The sequence below is a fragment of the Rattus norvegicus genome, chromosome 1 (assembly GCF_036323735.1).
Source record: "Rattus norvegicus strain BN/NHsdMcwi chromosome 1, GRCr8, whole genome shotgun sequence".
NCBI classification, from domain to species: Eukaryota; Metazoa; Chordata; class Mammalia; order Rodentia; family Muridae; genus Rattus; species Rattus norvegicus.
This window is the reverse complement of record NC_086019.1, coordinates 26,548,782-26,576,751: the sequence shown is the minus strand read 5'-3', so window position 1 is coordinate 26,576,751 and position 27,970 is coordinate 26,548,782. Positions and strand designations below refer to the sequence as shown.

Here is a 27,970-nt window from a genome sequence, read left to right as displayed (position 1 = left end):
TCACAAACCACTTCTTACGTGCTAACCCCTAGCCTTTACCTCACCTTTGACTGAAATCTATACAATTACAACCAGCTACTCCGTCCATTTACATGAGAGCTTAGCAAAGAACCTCTTCAAATGAGATGAGTTTATGGAAATATTTGCCACTCTGTCAAAGATAGAATTCTATGTTATTATAAGCACTAAAGACAAAAATGAGCTTCACACTTTTAAAGGGAATTCCTTTATTTTCTACAATTATAGCTTCTGAAACATTACATTCAATCTTTTGATTATACCCAGTTTATAAACAAAAGTGCATTGAGATACATTACACAGTCAGTTCTGTTTTATTACTGTAAGTCTCAGTTAATTGCTAGTTCTAAAATAAAAACAATCTTACCTGTTCTTTCCTGATGTAGATATATAATTTGTGTAAATGAATGTAGCCTATATTGCCCCTTTTAACAACATAGTTCTCAGAAGCCACTAACAAGGCACTGAAATATGTCCTCTCATGCAGCACCACTGGCAATACACAAACTCAGTGATGGTTTGAAATCTGCCATTCAGAAGATCTGCTTCTACCAACGTGTACTAAAACTACAGCATGCAGAAAGGACAAGACATATGCCCTTTCTAAACATGAAATTCTCTCATTTCCAACCCCACCCGCTTTCTTTCTCTTCTGTCAGGAACCTTACCATTATGTGATGGTATAAATACCAAAAGGACAAACCTGAGCTTTTGGATGATGGTTCAGAGCAGAGGCAGGCTAGCAACTGAAGTCTCTCCAAAAATTATGAAATCAGCAACATGCATTTATATGCTCCTTAAGAATATTTAAAATCACATTCTTAATATGTGTGTTTGTTTATTGATTTGTATGTGTGTAAAGGCCTAAGTGTGCAGCACAGACGACAGCTTGAGTTGCATAGGCCTCCCCTTATGCCATGTTGGGCGCTAGAATCAAACTCAGGTCATCAAATTGGCAGCAGGCGTCATAGCCACTGAGCCATCTTGCCAGCACAAGCTAGAATAATTTGGCAATTTAGCCTTCACTGTCATATGAGATGTAGTGAAATACAACATGCAGAATGGAACAATGATCTGAATTATGGATTCATATTTTAGTTTTACATATGTATAAAAAATTAACCCTGCCTCATAAGTAGAAAACTCAAGTGTTTCACCAAGAGTCATGGTATTAGGATTGTATGAATTATTTTCTTTTCCATTTGATTTTTGAAACGTTGACAATGTTATGGCTTCATAGGACCAAAGTTCTCAAAAGTAAGCAAATGCATTTAATAAAGCTACCAATGTGCATGTATTATTGATTTTCCAAGGTCCAACAAGTTAAAAAATAAGGACAAAAAACTCTATAAGAAACTGACACATGGTATAGTCTCACTGATAAGTGGACTATAACCCAGAAGCTCAAATTACCCAAGATACACTCCACAGACCACTTTGGATGATCAAAGTGCGGATGCTTCAGTCCTTAAAAGGGGGAACAAAATATTCATAGGAGGAGACAACGGAGACAAAGTTTGGAGCAAAGACTGAAGGAATAGCCATTCAGAGACTGCCTCAATTGAGGATCCAGACCATATACATACAGCTAGCAAACCCAGACAATATTGCTAGTGCCAAGAAGTGCATGCTGATAGGAACCTGATATTGCTGTCTCCTGGGAGACTCTACCAGAGCATGACAAATACAAAGGCAAATGCTTACAGCCAACCATTGAATTGAGAACGGGGTCCCAGTTGGAGGAGTTAGAGAAGGGGTCTAAGGAGCTGAAGGAGCTTGAAACAATACCAACCAACCAGAGCTCCCAGGTTGGGAGCTACTAAACCATTACCCAAAGAGTACAAATGGACAGACCCATGGCTCCAGCTGCTTATGTAGCAGAGGATGTCCTTGTTGGGCACCCTTAGTCCTGCCAAGACTCAATGCCCCAGTGTAGGGGAATATCAAGGCAGGTAGGTGGGAAGGGGTGGGTGGTTGGGGAGGGTAACACCCTCATAGAAGAAGGAGGAGGGGTGATAGGATAGGGTGATTATGTACAGGAAACCGGGAAAGGGATAACATTTGAAATGTAAATAAAAAAATCCAATTTAAAAAAAAAGAAAAAAGAAAGCTGACACCAAGCCAGGAGAGATGTCTCAGCAGTTAAGAGCATTGGCTGCTCTTTCAGAGGAACTAGGTTCAATTTCCAGCACAAAAATGGTCCCTCACAAATGGCCTGTAACTGTAATTCCAGGGAATCAAATAATGTCTTCTGGTATTCATGAGCACCAGAAAGTACATGGTGCCCAGACACATGCTGCCAGAACATCTATAAGATAAAATAAAACAAAAACTATTTTAAAAAGATAGAAGATGTAAAAATAAAAGATTCATTACTTGAATGGGACCAACAGAAAGCATAATGGGAGAAGGAAATAAGAAGCCTCATCTTTGATAATGACTTCAAAACTCCTAATATGGAGGAGCTGTTTTTGACTGAGGACATCACCATCACCACCAACACAATCATCTTTATCCTCATATATATTTTGGTGACCTGTGTGTGTGTGTGTGTGTGTGTGTGTGTGTGTGTGTGTGTGTTATCAGCAGGACGATGTAAGAGTTGACTGGCAACATACTACAAGCAACTCCATACAATACAAAGTGTCTAGCCTGAAGAAGTAGTAAGAATGAATTCCAGGTTGAGTCAATAGGTGAGTGTGTTTAGAACTGGGGGATTACGTTAGAGTCTGGTCTGGAAGAGATAGTTTGAAAAGTTATAGAGTCCAGACAGCTTGTCTCCTGAATATTGAGCAAACCCTATGGCAATGAAAGTAAAGATTGAAAAATAGTAGAAAGGTATGCTTATTCAAGGGCAGGCCTTGACAATGGACTGAAGAAAGGTGTAGATATTCTCAAACATAATAGAATATTCAAAGCTTTAAAAAGGGAGAAGGGAGTAATTTTATAAAAAGTCTGTATAAAAGTTACTGTAAAGTCATGAAGGGCAAGGTATTTTATTAAGGATCCAGTGTCTTATTTCAAAACTGAGTGAGAACTGAGCAATACAAAATTTTAAAAGAAAACTGGATAGAAAGAATCAAGTAGAATTATAGTAAAACTATTATCAAATACTGCCTTCAAATGTTCCAGCAAAATAAAGTTTACTAAGTACATTTAAAAGTTTTAAAGACCATGCTACATAATTTGATTCAATCTACAAAATAGGATACAATATAATAATAACTTGGATATTTCTTATTTACATTTCAATTGTTATTCCCTTTCCCGGTTTCCAGGCCAACATCTCCTAACCCCTCCCCCTTCCCTTCTATATGGCTGTTCCCCTCCCCATCCTCCCTCCATTACCGCCCTTCCCCCAACAATCCCATTCACTGGGGGTTCAGTCTTGGCAGGACCAAGGGCTTTTTCTTCCACTGGTGTTCTTACTAGGCTATTCTTTTTTCTCCATCTTTATTAACTACAATATAATAATATAAACAATAATAATATTAATATGAATATGTCTGTTGTGATGGGCAATTTTATGTGGTTACTGAAATGGGCTGCATATTAAATACTATTTGAGTGGATTCATAAGTCTATTTTCAGAAGTCAGAGATGTTTTGAGTTGACAGACATGAAGAAGTTGAGGGGCCTTGCCCACATGGACAGCAGGTCCTAAGAGCCTGAGCGAAGTTGAGAAAGAAAAGAAGACTTTATTCAGTGTATCTCCTCGAGCTTGAACATCAATCTTCTGCTGCCTTTCTGTGTCTCTTGTCCTTAGTTCTCAGACCTGGATTGCAGTCCCTACCATCAGTTCACTTACCTTAAATATTTCAAACTATACCACAGGCTTTGGATGGCTCAACTCGCAAACAGCAAAGTATAGATCTTACAGCCTCAGTCATCTTATGAAAAATATGTTGTAACAAACCACATGATTTGTAAACATATGTAAACATAAGTGTATTAGTAGTTATGTTTTTCTAAACATCTCTAATATACTTCTGCATGTATATGCGCACACACACAAACACACACACACACACACACATACACACACACACACACACACTACCCAGCATGCATTTAGGATGTTACAAATACAACATGTAAAAAAATAATCATTATTGTTCATCATTTAAAACAAGATAACTTCATGTTCAGAATTGATATTACCTAAATGGCTAGACATGTTATTAAATACATATTCATATGAGTACAGGTTTGGCATTACATATTAAAGTAATCTGAGTTTCTAAAAGTAACAGAACAACTATAAAACACCTAAATAGGATAAAAATATACGATGGTTTATAAAATACAGCAAACTTTAGTTTAATTCCTCCTTACCTCTTATTTCATGGAAACGTGGTATATAGCAGAATAGTTTGCTACAAAAGTGTTAAGTTCTTCATATATTCACAATTATCTCATATATCTATATACAATTATTTATAGAAAAGTATACATATATATGGAGAAAAACAAAAATTTCCAATAATAGCAACAATAATTGTCATTGTTCAGTTGGATTATGAGGTGTTTGCATTTTCATCTTTAAAGGTTTATGTATTTTTTCCAATTTTCTACAATTGACATGTTTTTATTATGAGAAGAAATTATTTTTAAAACATTTTATAAGCCTATTCAATTTTTATAAACCCATTTCAGCATAATATTGTATCTCATTGAAATGAGAATCAATACTTCTCAAAAAGAAACATTTCTAGAGCTATGAGTTATATTTTAAAATTGCATTAATAGTTTTGTTTCTTAGGATTTCTTTCACTTAGTAGCAATATAAACCCATTTGGTTCTGTATTAACTACCTCACTTGAGTTCACAGGGCTGGCGGTGCACAATTGCAACAGTGGAAGCTACACGCAGCATGCATGTTGTCATCTTACTACCTTTTTGTAGTAAGGGTTGCAAACTGGTGAATGTAATTCTTAGATCATGGTGTAGTATTCCACAATAAGAGATTACTTAAGGAGCTGATCCTGTGCCACAACTATCCCACCAGGAAAGAGCAGGTCTCCCAGGAGTGCTGACACACCTAAGATCATGGGTGAGACCACCACTGCTGCACAAATATCAGGCCCAAGTGGGACCTGCCCGAGGCCCATAGGACCCGTGAACTGCTGAGCAGCTGGGAAAACAATCTATCCAATTTCAATCTATGTCTTCGACCTGACCATGTGACATAGCTATCCAAACCCCAATCCTGCCCAGAGAGAGCAGGTCTCCCAGAAGTGCTGACACACTTAAGACCACAGCTATCCACACCCCAATCCCACCAGGAAAGAGCGTGAAGTCCAGGAGTGCTGACACACCTAAGACCACAGTCTCACAGGAGGGAAAAGCTCCAGACAGAGACAGCAAAACTAACACCAGTGATATCCAGATGGTGCAAGGCAAGTGTAAGAAGATAAGGAACAGAAATCAAGGCTACTTGACATCATCAGAACTCAATTCTTCAACCACAGCAAGCCCTGGATACCCCAACACATGGGAAAGGCAAGATTCAGATTTAAAATCACAACTCATGATGATGATAGAGGACTTGAAGAAGGACACACAAATAACTCCCTTAAAGAAATAAAGGAGAACACAGTTAAACAGGTAAAAGCCATTAAGAAGAAACACTTAAGTTCCTTAAAGAAATATAGGAAAATACAAGCAAATAGGAGAAGAAAATGAATAAAGCTATTCAGGATCTAAAAATTGAAATAGAAACAGAAAAGAAATCACACAGAGAGACAATCCTGGAGATAGAAAGCCTAGGAAAGAGACCAGGAGTCATAGATGCAAGCATCACCAACAGAATACAAGAAACGGAAGACAGAATCTCAGGGGCAGAAGATACCATAGAAAACACTGACACAACAGTTGAAGAACGGGCAAAATGGAAAAAGTTCCTAATGAAAAACATCCAGGAAACCCAAGACACAATGAAAAGAACAAACCTAAGGATAATAGGCATAGAAGAGAGAAGATTCCCAACTGAAAGGGACAGTTCAGAGTTAAGAAAAGAATTCTCAACTGAGGAATCTCAAATGACTGAGAAACACCTAAAGAAATGTTCAACATCTTTAGCCATCGGGGAAATAAATACAAATCAAAGCAACCCTGAGATTCCACCTCACACTAGTCAGAATGTTACGATCAAAAACTGAGGTGACAGCAGATGCTGGTGAGGATGTGGAGAAAGAGGAAAACTCTTTAATTGCTGGCGGAATTGCATGCTGGTACAGCAACCTTGGAAATCTGTCTGGTGGTTCCTCGGAAAATTATACATAGTTCTCTGAGCTATACCACTCCTGGGCATAGACCCAAAAGATGCTCCAACATATAACAAGAACACATGCTCCACTATGTTCATATCAGCCTTATTTATAATAGCCAGAAGCTGGAAACAACCCAGATATCCTTCAACAGAGGAATGGATACAGAAATGTGGTACATTTGCACAATGGAGTACTACTCACCAACTAAAATTGACTTCATGAAATTCATAGACGAATGAATGGAACTAGAAAATATCATCCTGAGTGAGGTAACATGGACACAAAATTACACACATGGTATGTACTCACTGATAAGTAGATTTTTGGGAAAAAGTCAGAATTAACCATGATACAGCTTACAGACCATATGAAACTCAAGAAGAAAGACAAAATTGTGGATTCTTCAGTCCTACTTACAAGGAGGGACAAAATAATCATGTGAGGTAGAAGGTAAAACGGACATGGGAGGAAGACTGGAAGGGGAAAGGAAAAAAAGAAGGCAGAATCAGGTGTGGGCAGAGACAGGGAGATGTACAGAGGGTCAGGAAATTGAACAGAGGTATGTAGCAATGTGGGGGGTAGCCAAAAAAAAAAGTCCCAGATTCCAGGAAAGGAAGAGTCTTCCAAGACCAATGGGGATGACATTAGATGAAATAGACAACTAAGAGTATGGAAAACCTGTAGAGACCATATCCAGAGGTTAGGCACGGCCCCTGGTTGAGGGATGGAGGCACCTACTCTCTCAAAATTTTAACTCAGAATTAGTCCTGTTTAAAGAAAGTACGGAGATGAAGAGTGAAGCAGAGTCTGAAGAAAACGCCATCCAGAGGCTGCCCCATTTGGGATCCATCCCACATATAGCCACCAAACCCAGTCTCTATTGCTTATGCCAAGAAGTGCTTGCTGACAGGAGCCTGATATGGATGTTTCTGGAGAGGTTCTCACAGAGCCTTACTGAAGCTTGCAGCCAACTATTGGACTGAGCACAAGGACCCCAATGGAGAAGTTAGATAAAGGACTGAAGAGCTGAATGGGTTTGCAACCTCATAGGAAGAACAACAGTACCAACCAACCAGATCCCCCAGAGCTCCCAGGGATGAAAACCACCAACCAAAGGATACCCAAGATTACAGCTGCATATGTAGCAGAGGATGTCCTTATGTGGTATCAATGGGAGGGAAGGCACTTGGTCCTGTGGAGGCTTGATGTCCCAGCACAGGGGAATGCTGGGGCAGCGAGTCAGTCGGGAGTGGGTGGGTATGTAGGGAGCACCCTCCTAGAAGCAGTGAGAGGGGGTGTTGGATAGAGGGTTTTCAGAAGGGAAATGAGGAAGTGGGATAACATTGAAATGTAAATAAATAAAATAACCATTTTTTGTGCAGAGATTACATAAACCAACCAGACAGAGTTATCTTGCTTAGTTTTTCTTTTCTTTTTTTAATTAATTAATTAATTTATTTTTACAATCCAGATTTTATTCCCCTCCCGGTCCAACCCCCGAGGATTCCACATCCCATACCTTCTTCCCCACCTCCGCACTCCCCTGTCCTGTCTCTATAAGGATGTCCCCACCCCACCAGACCCCTAAACTTCCTGGGGCCTCCAATCTCTTAAGGATTAGGTGCATCTTCTATGACTGAACCCAGACCCAGGAGTCCTCTGCTGTGTATGTGTTGGAGGCCTCATCTCAGCTGGTGTATGCTGCCTGGTTGGTGATCCGGAGTCTAAGAGATCTGACTCTTTCAGCTGCTTGTTGCGTCTTTTGGAGGACAGTCATGATAGGTCCCTTTTTATGAGTGCTCCGTATCCTCAGTAATAGTGTGAGGGCCTGGGGCCTCCCCTTGAGCTGGATCCCACTTTGAATCTGTTTCTGGACCTCCTTTTCCTCAGGCTGTTCCCCATTATTGTCCCTGTAGTTCTTTCACACAGGAAGAATTATGAATCAGAGATTTGTCTGTGGGATAGCAACCCCATCTTTCATGTGATGCCCTGTTTTTCGGCTGGAGGTGGATTCAATAAATTCCCTCTCCTCACTGTAGGACCTTTCATCTACCCCCAGCTCCAGTCCCCTTTGAATCCTGAGAGTCTCTCACTTCCCAGGTCTCTGGTACATTCTAGAGGGTCTTCCCAACCTCCTTCCTCCCGTCGCCTGTTTCCATTCTTTCTGCTTAGTTTTTCTTTTAATGTTTTATGGATTCTTTGTCCATAAAAATTTTTTATGGATTCTTCAATCTCACAACATACACCCCATTCCCACACCTTTCCTCTCCCCTCTACATCTGCTCTCTGCCCTTGATACCTCCCAGCAAAAGAAAACAAAAAGTAAACATAAAATGAATTAACAAACAATAAACATAAACAAACCAACAATGAAACAAAAATCACTTTGGAAATGGCCAGGTGTCATGGTGTATCACACAGTGTGAACCCAGAAAGAGCTTACAAATGAGACAAGGACAGAACAGAATGCAGGAATCTCACACGTGAGGAGTTTGGGATCCCTCTTCAACTTATAGACGAGAAAAGGGATAAGTCTCTTCCCCCAAAACCCAACAGTTGTATGTGGAAAATGAGGTATCTGTATAATAAGCTGGTCTGATGGCAATGGCAGATCCGCATTAAAACCTCAGTTCTAACAGTCTCTGTGACAACAAAATTGGCATCTAGAAGACAAGATATTTCCTTGGGGAATTTTCATGAAAGAAATTAAACAGCAGCAGATGGCATGATATGCACAAAGTTTTTCTTGGACATCTCTCAAAATAATTGTAAGGAAGCAAAATTTAAAAGTAGAACCCTACAGAGGAGCAGAGTGAATGGCACACACACACTTACCTACATTTAAATTATAGACAAGATGAAGAGTTATGTAACACTCCTGGAGCACTGTTCATGATACGTACAGATAGGGAATGACTGGGAAATAGCCCTGAAGTCCACTAAATCTGACCGACTAATGCTTCATTGTAGGTAAATGAGTTCACCATGTGCTTCGCTCTTAACTTGTCTGTCATTGTTATGGTCTTTGAATGCCAACCCGAACACTCTTTTCGATTTGTCTACTTAGAGACAAACCCAGTACCTTCCAAGCATATGTCAAAGAGGTGGCATGCTTGAGCTGTCTACATACCTTTTCTTGTCCACATTTTCCACAAAATAGGTAAAAGACTCCTCCAAAACATAAAATAGATTGTGCCACTGACTTTTTTTAAAAAATATTCAAGTGGCTTCCCAGGGCTCTTAAAGAGAAAATAAAAAAAAATAAAATAAAGCAAAGAGTCAATTCTGATGCCCTCGAATTCCCTTAAGTATTGGGCCTTGCAGAACTCTGAGTTCATCTTTTCTTCTTGCCCTGACACTTTATATAAACATGCTTTGGAAGGATCCATAGTCCAGAGATCTCACATTCTAGAGAAGGATCTTTCTTCTGGGAGTTGAGTTTCCTCTCTGTGATCTTTTCTAGCTCCCCTGCCTGAGCTTCAACATTAATTTGTAGGGAGGTCTTCCTCGAGAACCCACGAAAAAGTAGCTCTCTGTAACTACTTCATTTCACCTTACTCTATTCTTAGTGCTTACTCTCTGATATTACCAGGGTTATTAATACAGTTTCATTAGCATCAGAGAACCTCTCATTCTAGTTCAATATTTTTTCTCCATTCAATTCACTATATGACTTAAATCTACAACAAAGTTTCCTTTTTGAAAATAAATTTACTTTCCCTTCAAAGTAATCCTTCCTATTTTCCCTAGCCTCTCTCACATCTGGATCTACAGCTTTCTGTCAAAAACAAACAAATCTAAAAAATAACAATAAAAGGAGAAAAAACCAACCCAAGCAAATTGGAATAATACAAAAGAATATGAGCCAAAAATGTTCAAGAAACACAACAAATGTGAACACACACCACACATTTTCACACACAGGCATCCCATATAAATACAAAACAGGAAGCCATAATATATAAGTAAAGAACCTGTAAGGTTAAAAAAAATTCCCTGACCAAACATTGTCACATAAAGAATTTCCAAAGAAGCCCTAGATGCCATTGAGTTTCTTTTGTGTTGTCCATCTACTGCTGAGCATGGGGCCCAATCGAATTTGTTTCCCCAATGAGACTCCCTCGTAAAAATAAATTCTTTTGTTTGCAAATGGTTATCAGTTGGAGATAGCTTCAATAGGGATGGGGCCATGTGTCTACTCCTCTATTAAGCACTAGAACCCTATCAAGTTCGGTCCTGTGCAGGCCCTGTGCATACTACCACAGTCTCTTCGAGTTCACATGTACACCTGCCCTGTGGTGACAAGAAGGTTTGCATTCTTGGTGTCCTCCATCCCCTCTGCCCCTTACACTCTTTCCTCCTCCAATTGCACAGAGCTCCTTGAGTCCAGAAGGGAGGGATTAGATGAAAGCATGCTATTTACAGCTTAGTGGTGAAGTTTCAAACTCTCTACATAGTTGCTAGCTGTGAGTTTCTCTGCTTGTTTCTATTTGATACAGTATGAAGCTTCTCTTTTGATGGCTGAGCAAGTCACTGATTTGTAAATATAGCAGAATGTCATTAGGAGTAATTTTATTGCTATGCTCCTTTAGCAGAAGGGAAACATTTTGTTTTCTTCCAGGTTTCCATTTATTCTCAGAGACAAAAGGTTTTAGGGTGTGGTTCCATTCAAATCATATATTGTTTGGTTACTTTCATGGGCTCCGTGCCACTACTGCATGAGTGCATTTTTCAGAAAGGTCACCATTGCAGACAGGAGGGTTTGTCATTGAACTGGGGTTTACCTTTCTTCTTTGGATGCAGATAGAGTACTGTTCAATACCATTAACATCAATTTACAGGACTGAAAGCTCTAAGTAATACCAGCCTGACATCTCTGTGCAAAATGAGTTTTGTTAGCATTGTCCTTAGCAATAAGGTGTCACCCTCAATTTGTGAAGAGCCAGCCATAGCTTGGGAATAGCACTTGATTAGGTGTAACCTAAATCTGGCACTGAAAGCTTCATTTGGAGATGACAGATAACCAATTTGAGTTCTGTCTCCCTTATTATTTGGTGATTTCATTTAAATTGAATTCATATGTGACTATTTTAGAGAGCCTCTGGTGCAGTAAGTTTATTTACACAGAAACCCTCAAATGACCCTTGATTTTCATCTCGCTCCATGTATTCCCTCCTTTACCTCCCTATTGCTTCCCACTCCAACTTGATCTTTCCATTCCAACCACATTGTCTTGTCCATTCATAAGTCTGTATTTGATTTCCCCATTCTATGGATTCCCATTCCTCCCCATTAGCCCGTTACCTGTGAGCTATACAAATTGTAGTTTGCTTATCATTAATTTTAACTGACTTCACATTGAAGATAGAATCTGAGTCACCTCCCTCAGGATTTTTTTTCTAGTTCTATTTACTTACCTGTGAATATCCTCATTTCAGTATTTATGGGTGAGTAATATTCCATTATGTAAGTTTAACACATTCTGTTTATCCATTCATTGATTGAAGGACATTTATATTGCTTCCAATACTTGACTTTTATAAAAGCAACTGTGAACATGAAAAAGCGTCTCTTTAGCAGAAGGGGTATATGGGTATATGAGTCCTTTTGAGTATATGTCCAAGAGTGGTCTAGCTGGATCCTGAATTAGATAAATTCCCAGCTTCCTGAGAAACCACAGCACTGATTTCCATAGTGACTGTACAAATTTACACTCCCACCAGCAATGGATTAATGGTCCCCTTACACCACATTCTGGCCAGCATGGGCTGTCACTTGCTTTATTGATGTCGGCTATTCTGGCTGGTGTACGATGAAAACTTAAAGTTGTTTTGATATGTATTTCCCTGATGCCTATGAATGTTGAACAGTTCTTTAAGTATTTCTGAGCCAGTCGAATTTCCTCTTTTGAAAATATTCTGTTTAGATCTGTATTCTATTTTTAAATCGGGTTATTTGTTTTCTTGATGTCTGGTTTTTTTTTTTAGTTCTTTATGTGGAGAATTTTATATATTTTAGATATAAGCCATCTTCAAATGTATAACTGGTAAAAATATTTTCCCATTCTGTAGCCTGTCACTTTATCTGAATCACTGTGTCCTTTGCCTTAAAGAAGCTTTCCAGTTTCATAAGATCCCATTTAATAACTTACAACAAATTCCTTTTGGAAGAATTAAAAAGTCATTTTTTTAAAAAAGATGTCTGAGTGTCTGACCATACAACAATTTTTAGAGGTTATAACACTGAGCCTAAGGAACCAAGAATATTAGAATCCTGAACTTCATTATCCTTATCGTTTAGGCAATACTGGTAATTGGTATATAAACAATATATATATATATATGTAAAACAGCATTAATTCTTTTCTTCTCTCCCTCTATATTGAAAATTGGAACCAAATGATTGAAGGGCGTTGAGTGCCTGACTCAGCGCACAGCATGTTCCTTTTAATATGCTTAATGACTACACTTGTTAGTTCATTTCGCATCATTGGACATACACATGTTATCCCAACAGATGATTGTTCTAATAAAAATTTTCAGTAGATGTTGCCATGCATCCCCTGTACTTTCTATCTTTGGCCCTTCCTGTGAATGCCAGCTCCTATAAGAGGCTGTTCTGACATTTGCCCCTATGGCTTCTTACAAGGGAATAACTTCAATTTGGTTCATTTCCCTTTAGCTTATCCATTGACAACTTGTGGTGTAATGCCCCTACTAGGATATTCTCCATTAAATATGAAAACCAACCAAGGCAAGACGACTAGGGATCACTGAGACAGAAGGACTCTCTCTAATATCTCTCCTGTCTGCAAAGCCTGACCATTAAAATTAAACTTGCTATCATACCCTTGTTTAGCCAGCTTTTCTTTCTAGACCAGCATTATCAGTTTCATTAGATTTTTCTCTAAGAATACACTGTAATAAATTACAATGGTCACCTCAGGTGTTATGAAATGAAGTATGAAATAGCATTGAAATGTTTATAGTTGTTGGATATGGCTTGAAAATAACACAGAACGGTGGAAACTCAGCAAATGAGAGGACTTCACAGAAAGATGCCAAATGGGAATGGGCGTGCCAATGATAAAAGGTGGAGGGAGGATGTAAGAACCCTACCATGAAGGAAGGAAAGGATGACGGAAGCTCAATGAGAACTTCCTAGTCAAGAAAAGATTTTGGTCCGATGACAGAGCCTGCCAAATGTTTTAATAAAAAGTAAAATGTCACCTAAAGTTTGAACATCAACATTGAACTTTAAAAACAATCACTTTGAATTCTTGAGGAGCAAATCATTCCGTATTACAATTTCATATTCAGGCAACTATGCATGTGACATAAAAAGGTATTCAGGCATGAAAATTTTCCAGATACATCTTATGTGTATCTTGTCTCATGGAGTGTACATGTTCTCCAATTAGACAGAAAGAATACAGAAAACAAAAGCAAGGAAAACAGCCTTCCAGAACCGAGCCCAAGTGGCAAAAGATAGAGAAAGGCTTCTTGCAGTGCTAAATGTGGATGCTGGCTCTGAATCAAACCTTCAAGGATCATCTACATCTGATTACAAAGCTGCCATCCAAGATCTCTGTGAAGCAGCAACTAGGACCTCACTTGCACTCCAGATAATCTTTGTGTTATTTTTTACTCACTCTTCTCTATTCGCTTCTCCCTTCTATTCTTCCTGCTGTTTTCCTTCTTCCTACTATTTGACTCCTCATCTTTTCATGTTTCACTCACTCATTTTCAGCCTCTCTGTTCTTAGATCTTACTTTCAAAAGAGGGCATTGAAACCAAGGCCCTGCACATGGCCTTGTTGGGCACCAATGGAAGAGACGTCCTTGGTCCTGCCAAGGCTGGACCCCTCAGTGCAGAGAAATGTCGGGGGTGAGCAGGAAAGGGGGGTGGAGGGGAGGGGAACACGCTTATAGAAGAAGGAGAGGGAGATGGGTTAGGGGGCTTATGTCATGGAAACTGGGAAAAGAAATAACATTTGAAATGCAAATAAAAAAATCCAATAAAAGAAAAACAAGTATGGGTAACAGGACTATAGATGGAGCCATGAATGATCTATGTTGGCTATGACCATAACCTCTGTAATGTTATTCTATTTGTAAAGATACAAAATAATTTTATGCTCTTTCTACCTGATCAAGTGTTTGGACATTTAACATTTATTTATATCACAAGAAGCCATTTTTTATTACAGGTGCCCAACTTATAGAAAAAACTTCAGACAACAAAAAGAGCTAATATTTGTCCATTGTTAATCTTTTACATTGTACATGCAACTTAATTCTCACAATACCTTGGAAGCATAAATTATAGTAGCACCCATTACAAAGAAGAAATGCAGATTTTGAATAGATCAAACTGCCACAATCAGAATGAGACAGCACCAACATTTTTCTTTCTTTGATGTCAAGACTTCACAAAAATCCAAATGTCTTCTCCACCTGCTATGATTCAAGTCGGTGCTGTTTCTTGGCAAAATTGAGATGAGTTAACCTCAAAACTGAGTCCCTGCTCACTAGCTATCATAGTACTGGAAGGTACTATATATACTACCAGAGGGGAAATGTAAGCTCCAATTACCTGTGGACTCTGTAGCATACACTAATGACCGACTGTCAGCACATAACATCCCCTAGTCCAATAGAGGGTCCATCATCATGGGAGTAAACAACCATTTTCAAATGGAATAAGGACTAAGAACCTATGGTTTAGCAGGTGATAGACCTAGGAGAAAACCTACTGCTATTTTGCTAAATTGATATACTACTGATACAACTCCCAATGGAATCCTTTTACCATTTATTAAGGTACCTCTCAATCATAATGAAAGATTTTTCTGTTTGAAGTAGATGATGATTAATGCCAGGACCAATACATTGGCCAAGGCACAAATAATAAGAGACTACAGATAGTTCAGACTTAAAAGGAACATACAATATTGCATACACCCATATCCCCTTCAAGGGCTTTGGGGTCATTGACAGTAGAAGGAGGTTGGAACCAGTGTAAGAGCCAGAGATAGTAGATGACTACAAGGAAACAGTCTTGTTTGGACAAAGCAGGGTAGCTGCAGATATGAACTCACAGTGATTACAATATGGACAAGATTCATACAAGCCCAAGCCATACCAAATCCCAACATAGAGAAGGGAGTTGAACATGAAGTCCCACCCCTGTCTGAAGAATTCTTGGCAACTGTTAGCTATTGGAAAAGTAAGGATCAGTTCTAAGAGTATAGTCCCTATAATTCTATCTTTCTGTTGTTGAATCCCACATGTCCAAAAATATTCGGGCAGCACAAAGTAGATGTGATGGGAATAAATGGTAGGGACACGAATTCAGTGAGAAAAAGAAGGAATGGGTCAGGAAAGAGTTGTGTAATGTCAGGTGAATGTGACCAAAACTTATTGCAGGAAGCTCTCAGCCTAATAATTTTTAAAACTGCAAACAGTTTGGGCTTCTCTATCTTCCATTTATCTTGTGATAATTTCCCTACCTATTATTCATGGAAAGAAAGCAAATATCAATAATCAAAGTCAATTCTTAGTCTGCCTCGATGGCTATTCAATAGCAATGAGCTCTTCTCCAAAACAACCATAGAATTGGTGGTAGCATAAAGAACGAAGAAGTGCTGTCAGGCAGAGTGTAACGAGAATAGCACAGAGCCTGTCAGAATTCTTGGGGAAAAAAAGCAATGATGATGCACTCTTTGAGAATGAATATGAATCTAGCTAAGTTTCTTTAAAGTATCCCAATAAAGTAAGAGGCTCACAGGACCCAACAGAGATGATTTTATACAAAATACCTAACAAAGGAGAAACACAACCTGTAGAAAGCAGCTCCAGTAGATAGACATGGCCCCCAGTTGAGGGTTGGTGCTACCCACCCACCTCAAAAATTTTAAGCTAGAATTGTTCCTGTCTAAAGGAAAAACAGGGACAAAAAATGGAGCAGAGACTGACGGGAAGGCCAGCCAGAGACAACCCCTAGGGATCCAACCCATCTGCAAATAAAAATCCCCCCCACTGTTGCTGATGTTAAGAAGCACTTACTGACAGAAGTCTGGTATAGTTGTCCCCTGAGAGGTTAGGCCAGCAACTGACTAATACAGATTTAGATACTCACCATCAACCATCGGACTGAGTCCAGGGACCCCAGCTAGGGGGAGGACTGAAGAAGCTGAACGTGATTGCAACACCATAGGAAGAACACCACCCAGACCACCCAGAGCTCCCAGGGACTAAACCAACAACCAAAGAGTATACATGGAGGGACCCATGGCTCCAGCTACATACATAAGGATGACCTTATCTGACATCAGTGGGAGGGGAGGACCTTGGTCTTTGGAAGCTTGATGCCCCAACGTAGGGAGATAATAGAGAGGTGAGGCAGGAGTAGGTGAGTGGGTGAAAGAGCATCCTCCTAGAGGCAAAGGGGGAGGAATGTGATGGGGGGATAGTTGATGGGAAACCAGAAAAAGGAATATCATTTAAAATGTAAACAAATGAGATAGTTAGTTTTAAAAAAATTTAGGGGCTAGAGTGATGGCTCAGTGGTTAAGAGGAATGACTGCTCTTCCAGAGGTCCTGAGTTCCAATCCCAGTAACCACATGGTGGCTCGCAACCATCTGTAATGAGGTCTGTTGCCCTCTTCTGGTGTGTCTGAAGACAGTTACAGTGTACTTAAATGAAATAAATAAATAAATCTTAAAAAAAGATTTAGGGTGAAACAACTAAAATTATAATAATGTATTCATAATGTCTATTCTATGCATAAATATTTAATAAATGTTAATTTTAATTAACCTTTGATAGCACCCAGATGATTTGAAAAATTAATGAAAAGGTATCCCTACAGATGCAGATGCAGACAGAGTGCACATTTAACAGTGGTAGTGTTTGTGCTCTTACTATGCCTTCTACATATAAACTGCAATGAGGATGGACCTACAATTCGTGAGATAATGATTTAGCATTAAAGGCAATCCATATTTCTGTTAGCTTAGAATTCTGGGTAACCTGGTTAAAGGATGAAGATGAGAATAAGCATGTTTTTAATGAAATAAAATATAAAGTGGCAAATATACTAAACATATCCTAAATAGTGATGTGAGATACTTCTGAGTCTAATCTTCCCCAGGTTTTACAGCTGCAAGGAGATGATACACAATGGAATAACTTCGGAGGAAGTAGACCACTTTCCATCCTGAACAAACTGAACATATGCTGTTTAGAAGTCAATTAAAGTCGAGCACAGAGCAAGTATGACCTACTTAATAGATACAATCTCACTGAAACAGTGAAAGAAATTTTCATTTCCCAATGAGTTCTTCTTCCTTGTTCTAGAAACTTACAACCTTGCTTTTCAACTTCCCTTCAAACAACTTCATTAGACTATTTAAATACTCTAGCTCTTCAGGATCATCTGTTCTTTGGATATTTGGGGACTTAAAGATGACCAAGGGAATAGACTGATTTGTTTGGAGAATGGCTATTCTTTTGATAAATCATTAGAGTTGATTGTGTTGCTCTCTTTCTGGAAGTCTAACCTTTTCCCCATTTCTTCTAAAACATTGACCATCTCAAAAGTACACACCATAAGCAGTAAACTATTTTATATTATCACACGTTTTAGCATTACTAAAAGTTTTGAGCACATGCAATAGTGATCACGTGCTAAAATATTTCTTTAGAAAATTTGGACGATTTTAATTAAGGAAACCAAGGGGTTGGCTTGGTGATCAGCTCTTCTCCTTTCAACTGCTCACTTATTATCTCAAAGTAAAGAGAGACACCAGCTAATAATTTGAAATTTTGATTAATCTCTGTCATATCCACCTGCCTATTCATAGTAATCAAACCAATAACCTTACTACAAAACTATGGATGCCTTTCTGAAAAATAATTCTACCAGGGACTGTATTTTACTCATAATTAGGAGACATAGATTAATTTTCATTTGGTCATCCAAAATTATATCACATATCTTATAATAATAGAAATGTAGGTACTAGCACTTTAATAACAAACCAGTCTGAAAAGATGCTCCTGCCAAATCTTTTATCTTCACGTGTTGTAAAAAATATAAAACCTCTCCTGTCAGTCAGTTACTCTCCTTTAAGTCTTTACTGAGAATCTGTTTAGTCACGGCAGGCCTTTAGCAATGATGGCAGGTTTGACACACATTCAGTGCCAACGAGGTGGTCTTATAAAGACTGAAATTAGTCAATGATCCAACTGAAGTAACAGAAGGAAGATCAACTACTTAAAGATTCATTTTTCTTTTTTTATACACATTTTGTATAAATGCATATGTATATGTAGAAACAATTTACTACTGAATGTTGCTCCTAGATATGAGTTTAGGAATGGCTACTTGGTGTGGGATACCCTATCAGAGTCATTCCTAGAATGAATCTCTTTCTCTAGGGATCAAACCTTGTGAGATTTTCCTCACCTATAATGTAATGTAGTACTGTCATCGTGAAGGTCTTGTTTAGACAACCATATTAAGGTTTCCTAGCGCAGTTCCCTGACATATATACAAGATACTACCCAACAAGCAATATCTAAGTTTTCTACTCTTAGATTATTTGTAACATTTCTTCTGAGATGTTCCATGAGCCTAGAATGTCATTGTTGTATGGTTGTCGAATAGTCCACAGCTAGTTGTTCTAATTTCATTGAGACTGTGGGGCAGAAGTTCGGGCTTAGGGTGGAATGGGCCTAGAGAATGCTTCTGAGAAATTTGAGCTAAATTTTAGTAATGAAGTAGAAGTGAGAAGCATTCTAGATTTCTGTAAAGTAGCACCATTTGAAATAATATAAAACAGCACAGAAACTACAGGAGTATTTTTGAGTCCCTATTTATATACCAACCATTCTACACTATGTATTTTATATAATAATGCTGAGAGTAACAATTGTTATTCTTATATTTTATGGACAAATTTTTGAAAAACATATACAATATTTGTAAATCAAGTGGAATTTAAAATGGATCTCAAACTATCTGATTTTTCATAAACAGCTTTTAACTAATCAACTATTACACAGGTTTTCTTATGTCTAGCAAAAGGAATGTGCTAAATGAGAAAGTGATACATGCCTGCAATAACATTGGCTACTCATGAGCCACTTACATCCACAGGGTAGAGACTAGCTAGCCACCATAGTGAGAATTGATTCCAAATGTTTTTATAAACACAATAAAAATTAAAATAAAAAAGTAAAGTGGACAAAGAAAATACATTAAACATATCTAACTCACAATGGCATACATTTCTGAGGAACATGACCTCTTCATAAAGACAGACATGACAAACTGGATGGGGAAAAGCTACTGAGTCATCAACGATAAACAAAGGCTTACAGGCAACAGAGGAAAGCTGGGAGATGCAGTCCTCCCCAGGAAAGAGAACACCAACTGGTGGTCTAGTGCCAAAGAGCCCCAAAATCATAAATTTGGAATATGTATGTATGTACAAATGCATAGGTGCACTGAATAATTGATGAAGGAGGAGGCCATGAATTTGATGGCAGATAGAGAGGGGTATATGGGAGAACCTGGAGGGAGGAAAGGGAAGGGAGAAACACTGTAATTCAATTACAGCTTGAAGAATAAACCAGTGAAAAACAAACAAGGGGAATTCTCACTACCCAAATTATTCATGATGAAAAGCACTTCAATGAATAAGTCCATGCCATAGAATTATTCTACAGACTCCAAGACCATGAACAGCCCTTTGGTCTATTTGATAGAGTAAGATAGAATAGTTTATTGAGCAAAAAAGAAGTTAAAATGCTTTTGGTACATTTTAAAGATTAAAATTTTAGAAATAGTCTTTTGGATGTTTTTCCCATGACTTACAAATATAAAAATTTTAACCAACCCTAACTCACTGTATTCATTTTGGTTTTCAAAATATTCATAAGCATCTTCCCTTACTTGGATTGCCCTGGTCACTGTTTCTATGACCATTAAAATCAATGATGATATAGAATCAATGACTTGGCATAATTTCTGGGAGATTATCTAATCAAAATATATAAAGCCATTTCAAATTCTGAAATTTCCACAAATACTGACAGTGTTAAATTTAAATAAGGCTGATAAATTATAGTGTTCATATATGAAATATTTAATTTTATACCAAATATATAAAAAAAGAGTACATTATATCTCAAATTTCAGAATCTGAATTATTAATAAAAATAAAAGTGTATTTGGACCAGCATGATGTTTAAGTGGGTAAAGGCACTGGCTGCTGACCCTGAGAACCTTGATTCAAATTCCTGACTCTGCATGGTGGACAGAAAGACTTGTTTTCTTTTTTTTTTTATTAACTTGAGTATTTCTTATATACATTTCGAGTGTTATTCCCTTTCCCGGTTTCCTAAAAATGATCCTTTTACCTCGATGCACGTGTGTGGCATGTGTACTTACAGATGCATGCACACATATATACACATGCAAAATAAATAAAGAAAAAGAAGATATTTATAAACACAAAAGAATTAAATTAATAACTGCGGCATGTAGACATTTCCATATAGCTTAATAGACTGAAGAGGATATTGCTTAGTAAAATACACACTACATTAAAGTTGCATTTTCTTCAACACATCCCCAAAATGAACTGAAATTAAAAAATGTTTTATACAGACATGATATCAGATGTAGCTTTTTATTAACTTTTAATGACTTTCTGAGATTTTTTTCAGTACTTATTGCTATGAAAAATTAAGAATTCAAGATAAAATGAATTTCCACGCAGCTGATTTAATAAATGATAAAGTGCTCATTTTCTACATTAATTTCTCAACAGCAAATATTGTTCACATCAAAAAATGCTATTATGCTTATTGCCAACTTGTCGAGATTTTAAAGAATAGTTTTCTTTTCCTGTTTAAAAATGTATATGAGACAATACATTTGGCAATTGCTTTTTAAAAATCAAAGTAAATTGTGTAAGTATTTTGGAGATTGGGTGCCAATAAAAATGCTGTGAAGCATTAACAAAAGCAGAGACAATTAGCTAGGATATTGCTGTGTAAAATTTTAATGATGAAATGTCAGTACTAATTGTTCTTTATAACCCATTGACTTCTAAAAGGCCAGCTGAGATTCCATGAGCCCACTTCTACTTCCAAACACAAATAGATGTATTCTCTGTTTTCAAATGTTCACTATATCCTAATTTTTATTTGTGCTACATTCTTAAAACTTTCTTGCATTCAATCTTGTTTTTGTTTCTGAGGGTTTGAATTTCCTGTCATCTTGGTCCAGAATTTTCTTTTCCTAGTTACCCACATGGTTCTGCTCCTCTCCTTTGCACATGGCTAAATGGCACTTGACTGCTCTGAATGCCATTGGACTTCCTTGCCTTCAGGTTTCTCAACATGTTATAAATTAGTTCATGGCATCTTTCTGGGTAAGGATGCTATTTCTATAAAAGAAGTGACTTAGTTTTTGTCACTAGCCATAACTCCCACATTTGAAGTATAACAGTAAAAAGAAAGACAATCTATTGAGTTAATATTTAAAATCTATAAATGAAAACATGGTTTATTTACTTTAGCAACAAAGTTGGGAAAACTGAATTTCACTTAGTGAATTATCCACATAGTATTGACTGTTTATTTGCAGTGTAATAGTCCAACCCATTGATTTTCAAAGGTTTAAAGAATCCACATACAGTTAAAAAAATCCTTTTATAATTGTTCAACCAATAGGACCAATAAATATCATACAACATAAAGGAAACGATGGTCTACCTTAGAGAAGTTACTGACTTAAAGGATTACACGTTCTCTAGTATTTTGTTGTTTAAAGTCAAAAACATCTAACAAACAAATAATAGCATACAAAACAAAACAAAAAACAGAGGCACATAAGATGAAGACAAACTCCTATTTCTTCACTAACATATATTTATGACAATATTATAAATAGACATTTAACTCGGTTTTTGTTAGGAAAAGAAAGACAAAAAGTAGGCCCTGGCAAATGAATCACATTAGCATAAGGTCGTCAATAGAGAAAGGAGACCAAATGTGGCAGTTAGGCAGAAATGGTCCTCATTAGCACACACCTGGCATTGGTGCTGGAGTAGTCTGTGGCATAGACCCAGGGGTACCAAGTCCAGGCAAATATCAGCTTCTGTCCCATGACATCTTAAAATCCAATTATCTGATTTTCTAAGGCAAGTGGAAAGTTCTCAGACATTTTTATAAAAATAAAGCGATACACATTGATAGTTTGCTTGAAAGTAACAAAATGAATGGATGAGTAGTGAATTAGTAAAACTGAGTCCAAAATAAGTTACTGTTACACTGTTCTCTGGGTAACTGCTAACGGACTTTACATTCACCAAGATACAATTCAGATATAAAAGAAACACCTCTCCCATTTCATTTAGTCTCCATGTATTGCTTGGTTATTAGAAACAAGGTCTTACTATGTATCTCAGGCTGAGCGGAAAATGACTTCTTAGTCTAGGCTGGCTGTGAGCTCACAATGCTCTTGTCCCTGCATTTGTAATGCTGGGACTTGTGGCTGACCTCATCCAATTCATGTTACCCAATGTTATCTCACGCATCCCACACCAGAAATATTCCAAACACAGTGTTCCTTCCCTAAGCCTCACAATCCTGATCTTATATGGATCTCTGGTGTTTCCTACAGAGATGAGTCAAATATATAGACACACATGTGTAAAGATCTGCTCTGAATACTATGTACTCACAACTCCAGAATCCCACAGTAATAGCAAGAAAAGGTAGATACGCTTTGTGAAGGCGTTGCCCAATAAATCAATTAGACACTGACCACCTGCTGTGCGCTACAGTAGATGCACCGAGAAACGCACTGTCAAGTGTTTCTGTGTTTGTCTGATGAAGAATTTATCCTATAATATAAGGGGGATATACCAGACATGTCATCAAATAGTTCCGACTAGAAAAAGAAAAGACAAATGCTGTCATTAAAAATGGTGAAGGGATCAAAGGTTTGGGATGTGAGAAGAATATACTATGATGTAACAATGCAACATGGGAAACCAATAGACTGCCAGAGTGGGCATTATACACAGAAAGAACCACATGAGTAAAGCAGAGGAAGGATGGGAGGGCCCATAGGAATCAATCAATTCTCTTTCATAAATCATAGAATATAAAGAGCAGGATGTTAGAAAATAGACTGGTATGTCATACTGTCACAAAGACACATGGATATAAAAGATATTATAATAATTGACTCAACAGATAAAAACAAACACTAGAAGAATTAGGACCAAGGCCATGGTGCTGCTGCACGTTACCCTTTAGGATGTTGACAAAGAAGAAAGAGGAAAACATTAGAATGTTTCAGAAATAAGGTGTTGATGATCAAAATACATAATGCCAATACATTTTAGGGTAGAAAACTGGATTCTTAAAGAATTGTCTGCGGATGACAGTGAAGGGGTGTCAGTGAAATCTCGGAGATACTGAACGTCAGTGGTATGGGCCTTGTTAGTAGGTCACATGGCAAGCTTGTTTGTGTTTTATTCCATGCTATCCTCATGCTTTTAGAATTTTAAGAATTTAGACTTTTTAGAATTTAATGAAAATGAAAGCAAAATGTACCTAAACTTTTGGGACACAGTGAAAGCAGCGCTAAGAGGAAAACTCACAGCTCTGAGTGGCTCCACAAAGAAACTGGAGAGACCAGCATGCACTAGCAGCTTGACACCTAAAAGCTCTAGAACAAAAAGAAGCAAACACACCCAGGAAGAGTAGACAGCAAGAAATAATTCAACTCAGGGCTGAAATTAGCCAAGTAGAAACATAAAGAAGTACATAAACCATCATTTTAAAAAACAAAAAGTGTTAACTGACAAGGATATAGTCATCGCACACCAGATATCAAAAACATTAAAGGGCAATTAAATAAGAAGAAAATGTAATAAATATAAAATAAATATTCCATCCCTTATCTGATTTATAAAGTGCAGAACAAATCAGAGGAAAGAAATAGGTTAATCTCCATCTCACATTCTAGAAAGGTTCCTATGCATAAGGACAATCGAGTGAATTATTTGCATGTTTACTGGAAGAATTAGAGGGACAGCTTCTGAATATTAGTTACATCGGTATAGAATCTGAAAACTCAGCCTGGTTTCCATGTTGTAGTTTCTATCTTGAACTGATAAGCCTACCCTTAAAACTTCCTAATCTCTTCTACCAGCATGCCTCTGTAGTTGTAAACTACTGGAACACATAACATGGTCCATCATAAATTCGTTCCTGAACACATGAATAAAACATTTTACATTATTGACCTTTATAGGCTGAATTAATTTTGGACACACATACAATATAATATCAGAGCCTGAACAGATATTTATAAAGCTGTGCTCCTGACCTCTAAGAAATGCTATTAAAATGAAACAGAATCTCTCTTATTTGTTTCTGGCTTCAGTTTACATTTGCTTTGCTTCTTGGGGTTATGATTTATTCAAAGTATTTATTAAAAGTAGACAGAAGACTTACAGGCTTTGCAGGTAATTGTGAACTGAGGATGGGTAGGAAAAATCATCATCTGTCTGAACTAATTTAACAGCCACAAGAGGAAACAGGGTACTGGAAGAAAATTGACCTGGGAGCCTGTAATCTAGATCCTGGACTTATCCACTAAACCTCCATTCTGTGCACCAAATACCTCTGGAAGTGCCCAGCTGACCATGCCAGGCATCAGCAGTGGTGCACTGCAGGCACCCTGAAAAAAGTAGCTGTTGTTTGTAAAAGTCATCTGAAAAGACTGATCCTAGCTGGCCTGAATTAGAAACATTTAAAGGAATGAAAATGATGGGAGGGAAGCAAGTAAGGGAGAAGAGCAGACGAAAGAGATAACTTTTAATGTACAGAAACTTAGGGAAGTTTGCTAGATATTAATTTGGACCACACAAATTAAGACAGATTTTAAGATAGAAAAAGAACTGTGTCAGGTGGATAGAGAGGTGCGATGGATCTGAAAAGAATTGAGATCGGGAGGAAGAAAATGAACAGAACATACTGAATGTAATTCTCAATGATTTATCCTCACTTTTATTTTTTATGGAGGGTGTCTGGTTTTGGTTCTTTTATTTTCATGAAAAACTTGCAGGAGGAAGACTTTATTTAGATATGTTTTTATTAATATGACTTCTTTAGCTCATTTCATGAGCATGGAAATACTTTGGTATATTCTGACATTCATGGGATGAAATGCAATCTTGTAATTGTCTTGTACTCATATGTTTATTAAGAGATATAGGTAAAATATTACTTTGGTTAATACTTCTAAAACAATGAATCCATCATTCATAGCATCTTAGACCCTGAAAATCATTCACATCAGCATACCTCTGTCCAGCCCACATCTTAACACCCATTACTTTCCAGAACTTGTTTATTGATCTCAACTTCATAAGCCTAAGTCTTCACAAATGGCCCAACAGCACTTTAATTGTGCCCCACAGTTCAGATTTAAAGTTCTTTAGCTTGATTTTTTTTAGTTCTTTAATCCCCTTCTCAGTCCACCCTCTGACTGTTGCACATCCCATATCTCCTCCCTGTGTCTCCAAGAGAATGTCACCCTCCCTAACCCTCACCCAACCAGACCTCCCTACTCCCTGGTGCCCCAAGTCTCTTGAGTGTTAGGTGCATCTTCTCTCACTAGTCAAGACCTGACATCCAGCTCAAGGGAAGGCTCCAAGGTCTGACACTATTACTAACACTATGGTGTAGTTACAACAGGGGCCTAACATGAGTGTTATCTGAAAGGCCCAGCAAGCAGCTGAAAGAGTCAGATGCAGATATTTACACCCAACCAATGGACAGTAGCCTTTATTCTTCTTGAACAATCTCTGACAACAGAAGGAGAATTCTTGGGAAAGATTCAAGTGCATTTTACTTAAAAGCAAAAAGCAAATAATCAAATAAACAAACAAAATAACACAAAATAAAAAAACAAGACAAAACAAAACAAAAGAAACAAATCTTACCCTGAATTGCTCTGTAATCCTGTTTTCCTGCCTCATGATATAAAAATCATCACGCCTTATATATCCTTGCCTGTAGTTACTTGTTCTGTAAAACAGGTTTGAATTTTAAAAGAGATTGGCAGGAAAATAGTTGATCACAATAATATATGGAAATACATTTTAATTCCTTCCTTCTCAGGAAACATCAGTTTGCTTCCTCAGTTTCATGTCTCCTGACACACTCTCCAGAATGAACTGGACATTCATACTCGCTGTCCAAGGTATCAGAAAAGGATGCCATATCCTTGCTTACTAGGTGAGCCTTGCCAGGGTCTGTGTCATTCTCACTCTGCAATGCACAAGTCCTGACATAGGGAGATCTGGCTACATCTGAGAGAAGTTAAGTAAAAGAAAACACAAGCATGATCTTACTATCACCTATGGTAGGTAAGAAATACACCCGAAGGCTCTGTGCTTTCATACCTGAGGTCTTTTCTCCTAAGACATTTGTTAATTAGATAGATTTTTAGAATCTCCAGAAAAAGCTAGACTGTTGATGACATATGCATTTTGTCCTGGTTACACTAAACATCTGAACATTCAAAATGTTTTCTCGAAGAAAAAGGCACTATAAGGTCTTATGTGATAAGACGACGAGCCTCTGGTAAATATTAAATTTTCTCCATTTAGTCTTCTGAAAACTTGAAACAATTTGAAATATCATTACTAAGTAAACATAATCTTTAACAACAACAACAACACACAGTTTTAAACTTATGAATCACTAGAAGGGTTTTCTGCTTCTTGCATTCTGTAATTGCAACTCTCTGTGCTTTGGAGTCACTATGGACTGACAAGCAGGTGATACATACCAAAAAGTCCCTAAATCCACTGTCCAAAAATTATCACTTGTGCTAACCAGGAATTCTATCAGTCATGGGCTCATTTTGTGTGGCCGTATTTGTTGGCATAGATTTCTCATTTTAGAGACCCACTGAACTCCAGTGACTTCTCACATTCTAGACAGCTTATGCAACTGTGTTAGGCCTTTTCCTGACCTGAGAGTACAGTTCTCCTAAATAACTAATATAATCTATTATGAACCTCCAACAAATATAAAGATCAAGAACATTACCTTTCACCCAAAGGGAATAAAAATATTACAAATACAGCAGTGAATCAATATGGGATAATTTAAGTGAACTTTAGTGGTTATTGTTTTGCTTGCTTGCTTGACATTATTATGTGAAGTTTTCCCCATTGCCTATGTGAAAAACCTTACCATAACTAAAAAAAAAAATGACCCTGAAGGACATTAGCTCTATCACTTCTGGATTGACAACAGGGAGACCCTCCACCACTCACTAAGCTTCTACAGGGTTGTCATGAGGCCAGGAATCTTTTTTTTCTTGTTTTTTTTATTAAATTTTTTAAAGATTTATTTATTTATTATATATGAGTACACTGTAGCTGTCTTCTGACACACCAGAAGAGGGCATCAGATCCCATTACAGATGGTTGTGAGCCACCATGTGGTTGCTGGGATTTGAACTCAGGACCTCTGGAAGAGCAGTCAGTGCTCTTAACCACTGAGCCATTTCTCCAGTCCAAACATTTCAAATGTAACTTTCCCAGTTTCCTGTCCATAAACTTCCTATCC

At 37.7% G+C, this 27,970-nt stretch overlaps 1 protein-coding gene across 5 annotated transcripts in view; it reads right to left on the bottom strand.

The window, feature by feature from the left end:
* Nkain2 (sodium/potassium transporting ATPase interacting 2) overlaps window positions 1–27,970 on the bottom strand; it is a 1,207,754-nt gene that overhangs the window by 1,119,383 nt on the left and 60,401 nt on the right. The window lies entirely within an intron of this gene.